The sequence below is a fragment of the Lepidothrix coronata genome, unplaced genomic scaffold, assembly GCF_001604755.1.
Source record: "Lepidothrix coronata isolate B3197 unplaced genomic scaffold, Lepidothrix_coronata-1.0 Scaffold152, whole genome shotgun sequence".
Taxonomy (NCBI): domain Eukaryota; kingdom Metazoa; phylum Chordata; class Aves; order Passeriformes; family Pipridae; genus Lepidothrix; species Lepidothrix coronata.
The window spans coordinates 905,984-915,241 of record NW_016690332.1 but is presented as its reverse complement, the minus strand read 5'-3'; the positions used below and the strand labels follow the sequence as shown (position 1 = coordinate 915,241).

Sequence of the window (9,258 nt, the reverse complement as noted above, 5' to 3'; positions counted from 1 at the left end):
TGAGTATAAAAGAAACTGATATTTTGGTTACTTTAATTTTCTTGGTTTTGACATAAATGTTAAAGTAATATTAAAAAAAAAAAAGTATTCTCAACAGCTCTCTCCACCCACTCCATTGTTATGATGGCCTCTCCAAGTCAACTCTCCTACCCAAAACATGCTGCTATAAATTAAATACATACATAGTCCTCATTGAAATAATTGGTAATTTGTAAAATTATTTTGTAAAACTAGAATATATATCCTCGTTGGTTCTTTTATGGAATGCATTCTGATCTGGTTTTAATACATTACACTAGCTTTAAGTCAGTAGATCTTCCTGAATTCAACAGAATAGTGAAGATTTGTACATTTACAAATATGAAACCTGAAGTTCTAGTTTTCATGCTTTTTAATTCCAGTTTATTATTTATCAGCATTGTATGCAGTGCACAAAATCATTAGACACATTTGCTGACACAGGGAAATAATTTATTTTTTCAGATTTATATGATCATCTTGTATGTTGCTCTTTCCACTCACTGATCATCATATTAGTATGGTAACTTTAAATGTTATTTTGATTGCTAACATATCTACCATATATATAACTATACAGCATATGTACTACATCCTTAACATAGATCACATGATCACATGGAAGAACACACATCCCAGCTGCTTCATTCCACTATTTTATTTGTAAGTGTAAAAATTTTTGGTTTGAATTCACCTTCAGTGGCCTTTTTTCCCCACTTGATTCTGGTTTTCACCATGAATTATAATCAGCTGCTTTTTTAATTGAATTTATTTCAACGAAAGCCAGAAAAGATTCCTTCCAGCAGCAATATGCTGAGACCTTTACCCTGCTTACAAAGCACATGGCTTAAAAAAAAAGCAAGGTACAATGGCATAAACCAAGTACAAGCTTCTGCTACATCAGGTCTTTTCACAGGTCATTGTAATGCACCAATTGCTTCCTTTCAACTCACTCCATGTCAAGCCAACTCAAGGGACATACAAGGCAGCACACAGAAGCTGCCTTAAGAAACACAACTTAAGTTCAAGCACTGGCTTATTACATGGTAATTCATTCATCTGCCTACCTCATTGCAAGGAAGACTTATAACAGAACATACATAAGGGGAAGGTAATCAAGAGAGAGGACTGCCAGATGTAGTTATTTGTGGTATTTATCCTGAAATGCATTTGAAGTGTTCCCCTATTTTGTGGATTTTAATAACAGCAAATGCTAACAGAACACTATTAACAGTGAAACAAATCCCATGTTTTAAACATTAAGTTAGATTTAAAATCTAGGGGAAGCACTTTGCAGGCATTATAACGTCATTAGCATCATTGAAGGTAAAAGCTGTAGTTTCTGCTAACAGATTACAGAATTTACTTTGAGTAAATCACAATGCTATACAGTTTTGAAAAACTTTATAGTTGGTTTCTGAATGTTAATCTTTGGAAATCCTGGCATATTCTGTGAGTCTGTGATTCTGTGAAATTTATCATGAAAGAAGAACATCAACATATGCACTGTGCTAAGGTCCAGATATTTGAAAATATTCAGGAACCTAGCAATAGAAATTTCATAACTAAAATACCTGCCCACATTTAGTCTGAATTCTTAGACAAACAGGATTTATTAAATGGCTAAAAGTGACCATCCTAAAAGTAACAGAAAGCCAATGTAAGACACATCCTAGGCTGCAACTGTGAAAAACAAGCTACACAACAGATACCTAAGACAACAGTAAAAATGGATTATAAAGGGATTAGACAATTTCACAGAAGCCAAATTTGTTAATGGCAATTCAAATAAAGGGTCTGGACATCACATTTGGTTTGTGAAATCACCAATTCACTTGCTGCCAATTTCTTCTTAATTCAGCAACTTGCCCACCTGGGACTTTGCTAACTCAATAACGTATTAATTTATTTCAAGCTGCAGATAAAGTAGTTCATTTCAAACTCTGGATTAAGTCCCCAGTATCAACGTTACACTGTGTTTGGTCTTGACATTCACAGATGCAGGAGAGACCAGGTTTCCTGTTTCTCTATTCCTATCTGCTTCCTGTACTGCAAATCAAAGTTTCTGGTTTGCCATACCTACTCAGGACTTCTACTTAACTCTCAGAAAACTGGCGTCTTACTGTTAAATTTTAAGCTTTACCTTCTTTCTGTTAGTAATTGAGAAACTGAAGACACTAAGTCCATAAGTTCTCTACGGTCACAGAGGAGTTCAATATCCACATGAATCTTCAGACTGCTTCTTGCTACCCACTCTGTTCCAACATTTGGAAACCTTTTTTCTTTAAATCTACTTCTCATGTTTATAACATTATGACATAGCCTAACATAAGCTGAACACAAGGCATCCTGAGTAGGTCATTAACATCTCACTAACATTACTGAACTAAAACTTCTTTTTTTTCATTTTAACAGAAAACTACCCAGAATTTCAAAATACTGAGAATTATCCAGGTAATCCTTTGCTTTATGCCATTTTGAGAGAAGCTGGGGATGCCCCACTGCTGCAAGTGTTCCAGGCCAGTTTAGATGGGGCCCTGAGCAACCTGCTCTAGTGAAAGGTGTCCCTGCCCATGGCAGGGAGGTTGGAACTAGGTGATCTTTAAGGTCCTTTCCAATTCAAACCATTCTATGATTCTGTGTGTTTTCTCTGCCTGAAAACTTGAGGTTATTAACAAAATGGGGACAATGATTAATGAAATGCTAAAACAAGGAACAAAAGAGCCCAGCCCGAGTACGGGCATACAAATTTTTATTCATGTGAAATGGAGGTTCACCAAAAGTTCCTAGAGAACTCCTGACAGATGTGCTATAACCCCATGGCACGTGGGCAGGGGCTGCAGTCCATAATGTAAGCTGGGCACCTGGGCAAGCCTAAAGATACATCAATCAGCAGTGTCACAGAAGCAGGATTTTTGGCTGTACTGGAGTCTAATGGAGGTGCAGCTGACTCAGTGCTCAGGGAAAACTAAGTAAACTTGGCCCTTACCTTTGGCATTCCTGACTTACAGAAGACCTTATCTTTGACATGTCTTTTCTATCATGATATGCAACAGAGAATATAGCAACACTAACAGCCTAAAGAACCACATAATGCATAAAACTAGTGACAGCATGTCCTTAATCATCTACTGGCCATCAATTCTTTCCTAATTACACCTTTATAAACGTTACATCATAGCTTGTTTCCTGCTGGGATATTCTTGCACAGAGACAACAAAGGTATACTCTGCCAGTACCAAAACCAACTGCCTGCCTCCAATGAACAGATAAGAAAATTCCAAATACTGAGCAAACAAATGTTGAAGTTGTATAATTTACCCTGCCTTCCCCACTATCAGACTGTGGTTTTAGAGTCATGGTTTTAATAAATGTTGCTGAAGAAAACAGAATTGAAATATTTTATTTATGGCTGTATATTCCAAACTAAGTGTAAAAGGGAAAAAAAAGCATGCACACCTAAATATAACGGGAGATTTACTGTGGAAAAAAAAACATACAAAAGGAAAACTTTTTAACTCCCGTTGTACAATTTGTTTGAGAAACATGCTAACAATGTAGGAAAAAAGCCCTTGATGCCATTTATAAGGCTAACTCTTGCAGGCATGTTCCAAGTCCAATAAAGAAGGTTAATGCTACAATGGCAGTGAGAAACATGCAAGTCAAAACACAATCTGGAAGGAACAAAGCACCCCATACAACCCAAATTTCAGCAGCACTAAATAATATCCCACCTGTCAGTATGTCAAATAGCTTGGCATGTTTCCATTACAAGACAAAAGTTACTTTTGTTTGTGTGTCAAATGTGCTCTGAGCAAAAGGGGAAAAAAAAAAATCATGCTTACCACCTTTGTGTCTATGTTCAAATATAGCATTTTGGTCAGCCAGATGTTACAAATATAGTTACAATCACACATAATGAACAAATTTAGACATCACTGATGCATGGAAGATAACACAGGGTAGAAGATACCCCCGCAACTTCAAAAAATTATCTGCAATTTACTAATGGGATCCAAACAGAAATGCTTGTTAGTACCTTGTTTTCCATTTCTCCAGGATTCTTTTTGTGTGTTGATTTATATTTTTTCTATAATCAGAAAACAGAGGATGGCATTAAGAAGATGGACAACATGATTTAGTGTTGCCTTTTGATTGCCTGATATAATTTCACAAAATATACTGATTTTTAATTTTTGCTTTAGTTTAAATAATCTGTTCCACTTATTTTAAATGAAAACATTGAACATGGACAGTGACAGAACAGATTGCTTTTGTCTCAATACAAGATGTGCCTTAAGCTGGTGATATGTCAGTGGTTGGAAAACCCTCTGTTTATTATAGTCTCTTAGCAGTGACAATAATTGCTTTATTCCAGGCTGCCAGACTACTTGGTTCAAGGGACAAGAAAAATCAGAGTTGGAAAATGTAAATGGAAAGATAGATGGCAATACTTTACCATTCTGTCCCAGGATGCCAAAGAACCTTACAGCTGTGAATTATAAGCTTAATTGTGAAATGCAAGTAATATTTAATGATGACAGTCATTCCTAATAAGAAAACAGAAGGAGACCCTGTACCAAATTCATTGCATTAGTTTACAATAACAAAAAAAAAAACCCAAACCCCCAAAGCAATAATCCTCATACCTCACAGAATAATGGAGCACAGCTTTGGCAGGTTCTTAAAGCAGCTGTACCTGGACACTGGATACTGTAAAACACAACTCATAAGATCAACTACGTAATCATGCAAGAAGCCTGACAGTTGATATTAGGTTCAATAATAGTGCTCACCTTTTAGCTGGTTGTTTTGCCTAGAATATTTTCAGAACATTGGCAACCACAGAAACACTTACTGAGAAAACCCAGCAACAAATACCTGCTATCATGACTTTATTTCCCATGAAAAGGAGGCATGGGGAAGTCAAGAGGACAATTACATTCAGTGGTAACCACCAAATGGCTATTCAAGCTGCTTTCACATACTCAAAATAAAGCTAAAAAAAAAATGTTTTATATGAATTAATGCAGAAATTAGACCCAAAAGCAAAGCCAAAGCTCTTTGATCCTGTCATTGCTGCGTAGGAGCTAAACTTTTGGTTGTTTTATTTTTATTATTGTTATTTAAGATCAGCAGGCAACTCACTCATATCACTAAAGTAGATGAAACGTGTTAGGAGTGAAAGAGATCATCAATTATCTCATAAGGGAAGTCAAAGAATTTACACCATTCCAAAAGGAAACTGCAAAGATTTAGAAGATATGACAGACTGATAAAAAAATGTACTTCATGTCCAGAAGGGTAGCCTTTGTGAAATTAAACTCACATCATGAAGGTCTCAACCAGAAGGTAAGTTCATCTGTTCTGGAATTGAGACTTCAATCAGCAGAAACTTCTATGGTAAAATACAATTAAATTAGGTTAATTTTTTTTTTTTAATAAGCTGTCACGTGTTTATTTGCATGCATTCTCTTACGCGAGCACATGCTCATTAATTAGAAGGATCCTAAATCAAACTAGGTTGTGGTCATCACAGGAGACCACATTTCTCGAAAAAAAAAAAAAGACCAAACAAACCCCTCAAAAACAACAGTATACTGATACCCTGCCTGAGTCAGAAGGCAGACTAGTTGGCAGTATAGTGTAAAAATACTTCAAAACTGCTACTTTGAAGCATGTTAATCTTTCTATATCTGTATGGAGCAATATATTCGCCACATGCAAAAAGGAGCAAGAAGTTGAAATCCCTGGCCCTGCAAAGGTCATTGCAAAGGAGCATGGTGGGAAGGAGGGGAGAGCTCATAAAATGCAAGGTTTAAGGAATGATACTGGAGCACATCCAAGATAAATCTCCATTCCATTTCATAATTTTTGGGAGAAGCAGCAGGTTCTTCACACCACATGGAGTAAGATCACAAAATGCCAAGAACAACAGGCATAATTCTTTCAAGATCATTCCATCAGGATTTTGAAAACGAAAACAGATTGAAATATCTGGGGAAAAAAAACTGCTGAAGAGAACAAGATTTTCACTTTTCATCCTTCTCACCACCAAGTTGAATCTAATTTCCCCCACCTCACAAAGACCTTCTAAAAGACAAGGAGAAAAGCTGGCAAGTGAATATTCAACTACCTCAGACAGGTGAAAAACCAAACAGTTCACTGGCTGCCTTTTTAATATTTTATATGAGCCTTTCCAAGATTTTACTGATTTTCTTTATGTACTTTTACTACCAGAGGCTCACTGATCTTGGAATATTAGCTAACAGTTGTGGTCTTACACCACAATGTTTATGTTAGGCTGTCAGTGCACAAAGAAAATGAATACAGCTCCCACCTGCAGCTCCTGCCGTTAACTTATGCACATGGCACATGTGAGCAGGATTCACGAAAAAAAAACTCCACTGCATCCCTGGATTCCCTAGGAGGCCTCTCTCCAACCATCTCCAGCTACATTCAGTCTCTGTGGTATCCCAGTGGGGCAGAACCAGGGCTGGCTTTAGGCACAGGCAGCAGTAGTCTAAAGCTGCTGATTGCTATGGAGCAGCAACCAACCTCCCTATGAGGGTATTGCTGCCCATACGTTGTGTTGTCAGATGGCTGGAGAGGCAAGTGGGCTGCTACAGCCCTGAAGGGAGAGGTCTGGATGAGGCAGCAGCCTTTCCTAACTCCAGCAGAAGATGCAGCCACCTCTCACTCTCATCTGTGGTGACAAAATTAATTTCTACCTACACCACACAGAAATACCACCCATGGTAGAACCATCTACCTTTAAGTCCTCAAAGGAACAACCAAAGGACCCAAAACCAGTCAGGAATATGCATATGAATATGTATATAAACAGGTACAGATGAGACTGCTCTTGCTTTCATAACATCATTCCCTTTATTTCCAGGAAGAGCTGTATACTATCAGATCCCCTGAGTTTTATGCCTTTTCTTAAAATTCCAGCTCATGGAAGAGAGATCCTAAAAACTCACTAGAAAAGTGTTACTAAAAGTCTTCAGTTTTATTCAGTTATAGTTATGATTTCTCCCACACACCCCAATTTTGTATGCTTGTGATTTTCAAAGTTTTTCTTTCATTTTTAAGTTAGATTAATGATATTCAGTTGCATGAGACTGTCCACACAATTAAAGACCAACTTATACAAAGGATCAGAAAATTGAAGCAGCTAACCGGTCTAGGACATGACTTTGGATGTAACTTTCCTATTAAATTCTATTGCTCTCTTCCTTGAAAGTGAATTAAGAAAAAGGAAATATATTTTTCAATCACAGACATAACATTGAAGATGTCAAGAAATCTACTTTCATTAACAAAAGAACTTCATGACTTAGCAGTTGCAACTGTCAAAACAAGTACACGTCTGTCTTCATTTTTTCTTGGTCTAGAGAGGTCAATGCTTCCTTCTGAGACCATACACTGTCTTACAGTATGCTAGTAGGACTAAATTTGTAACTGGAAAACACAAACAACCTCAGCAAGCAAATGGAAGTCAGCTGAAAGGAATAATATGTTAATACAGTCTAGTGAACACTCATTTTTTTAAAAATTACTTTACTTGTAATATAAATTGTTGTTTGATAAAGTTTCATTATGACCAGAGCTGTGACCACAGCTAATTTTTTCATATCAATAAAAGCTCTCAAAATTTTTCTGTCAAGAACACACCTTTTCAGCTTGTCTCAGCTGTTCTTGAGAATCAGGGGAAATTCAACAGGTGTTTTTTGCATAAAAGACGGAGCAAAACACAGACTTCAAGAGATTAAAATTTAATTCTTAGCATTTTTTGGCAACAAGTAAAACATATTTGTCATGTACCTGTGTACATGCCAGTCAACTTAAAAGAAGGTACAATAATATATGGAAAAAAGGTGTTCCAGTAGTAGAGAACTGCATTAGACTGTACATAGAGCATGTTTTAATAGTTAGCAGATCTTTCTAACATTATTCCTCCTTAATATTACAGTGAGCAGAATATCACCTCAGTCTGACAAAAATTAGGGGGGTTATCTATGACAGTCTGCAAAAGAGCATTACTGAAACCTCAGAACCAGAAGATGATTAGTCATCCTTACTCCATCATGAAACTCCCTTGAGTAAATAAGGTGTAAATGCAAGAGAACTGGGAGACAGATTATTGCACTTTAAACACTCTGTCCCTGGAGTCCCATGATAAAAAAGAAGGGATTCCTTCATTTTAAAATCAGAAAAATATCAAGTCTACTCTTCAAGACTGCAGAGAAGCTTTCTAAGAAAGAACAAAATACACCAAGGTCTTAAATACCAAAAGACAAAATACAACAACGGTTAAAACCACATGATTTTGAGTAGCTGGACCGATAATTCCAGAAAGACTACTTCAAGGCATGCATAACAGGCAAAATTCTAGCAGCCCCAGGAGGAGTACTTACAAAGCAGAACTGGGGCACTTCCCCTATGTAAGCACTGGCTTAGCAGAACACTAGTGGTTATATTATCTGTTTTAAACACAGCTACAAGAAAACATGGTATGTGGAGAGACTCTAGCACCGCAAGCAGTTATTCCCCCCGAGTATGGCAGAAACAAGGTGTCTGTGCTAGCAGACAACATGCATCTGAATGCATATATGAAAAATACCTCTATGACATAGAAACATTTTGCATAGCATGGAAATGACGACCCATGTTCTCTAGAAGAAAGCTTTTTTTCCTCATTGGACAGAATGTCTCCTGAAAATGCTGTTCGAAGCACCCCAAAATAGACGTGACTTTGCTTCTGGTTGCACCTGTTTGCAGATGTGGCACTCTCACCTTTTAACCACCACTGGGGCAACGACCTATGGATACCACAGTGTGAAATCCACCTTGTTCCACACATTTTACTACCAGCTAAATATATGCTTCAACATTCTTGCTTTATCTCAGTGAGATGTGAACTTCAGTGACAGGCTAGGACCATATAAAAGCTATAAACACACTGGTTTTCTCTTCATCATGCCCTTTCCCCCTTCTTATACCTCTGAAAACTAAAGGCACAGAAGAGGAAGAAAAATATTATTAACATAAATTACTGTTTAAGGGAAAAGTAAAGAAAGGCAAGGGAATGAAATATTCACTGATTCATACAGCGAAGAGATATCAGACAGAGCACTGTATTTATCTAATCAGATGAGCATTAATTGCTTGTATGACTGATTCAGAATGGCAGTTAATTTCAAGCAGCATCAAGAAACACACTTTGTCATATGGCAA

General features: G+C 37.0%; 1 protein-coding gene across 2 annotated transcripts in view; it reads right to left on the bottom strand.

Annotated features, from left to right (window-relative positions):
* GMDS (GDP-mannose 4,6-dehydratase) overlaps window positions 1-9,258 on the bottom strand; it is a 418,974-nt gene that overhangs the window by 313,092 nt on the left and 96,624 nt on the right. The gene's annotated exons all lie outside the window — the stretch shown is intronic.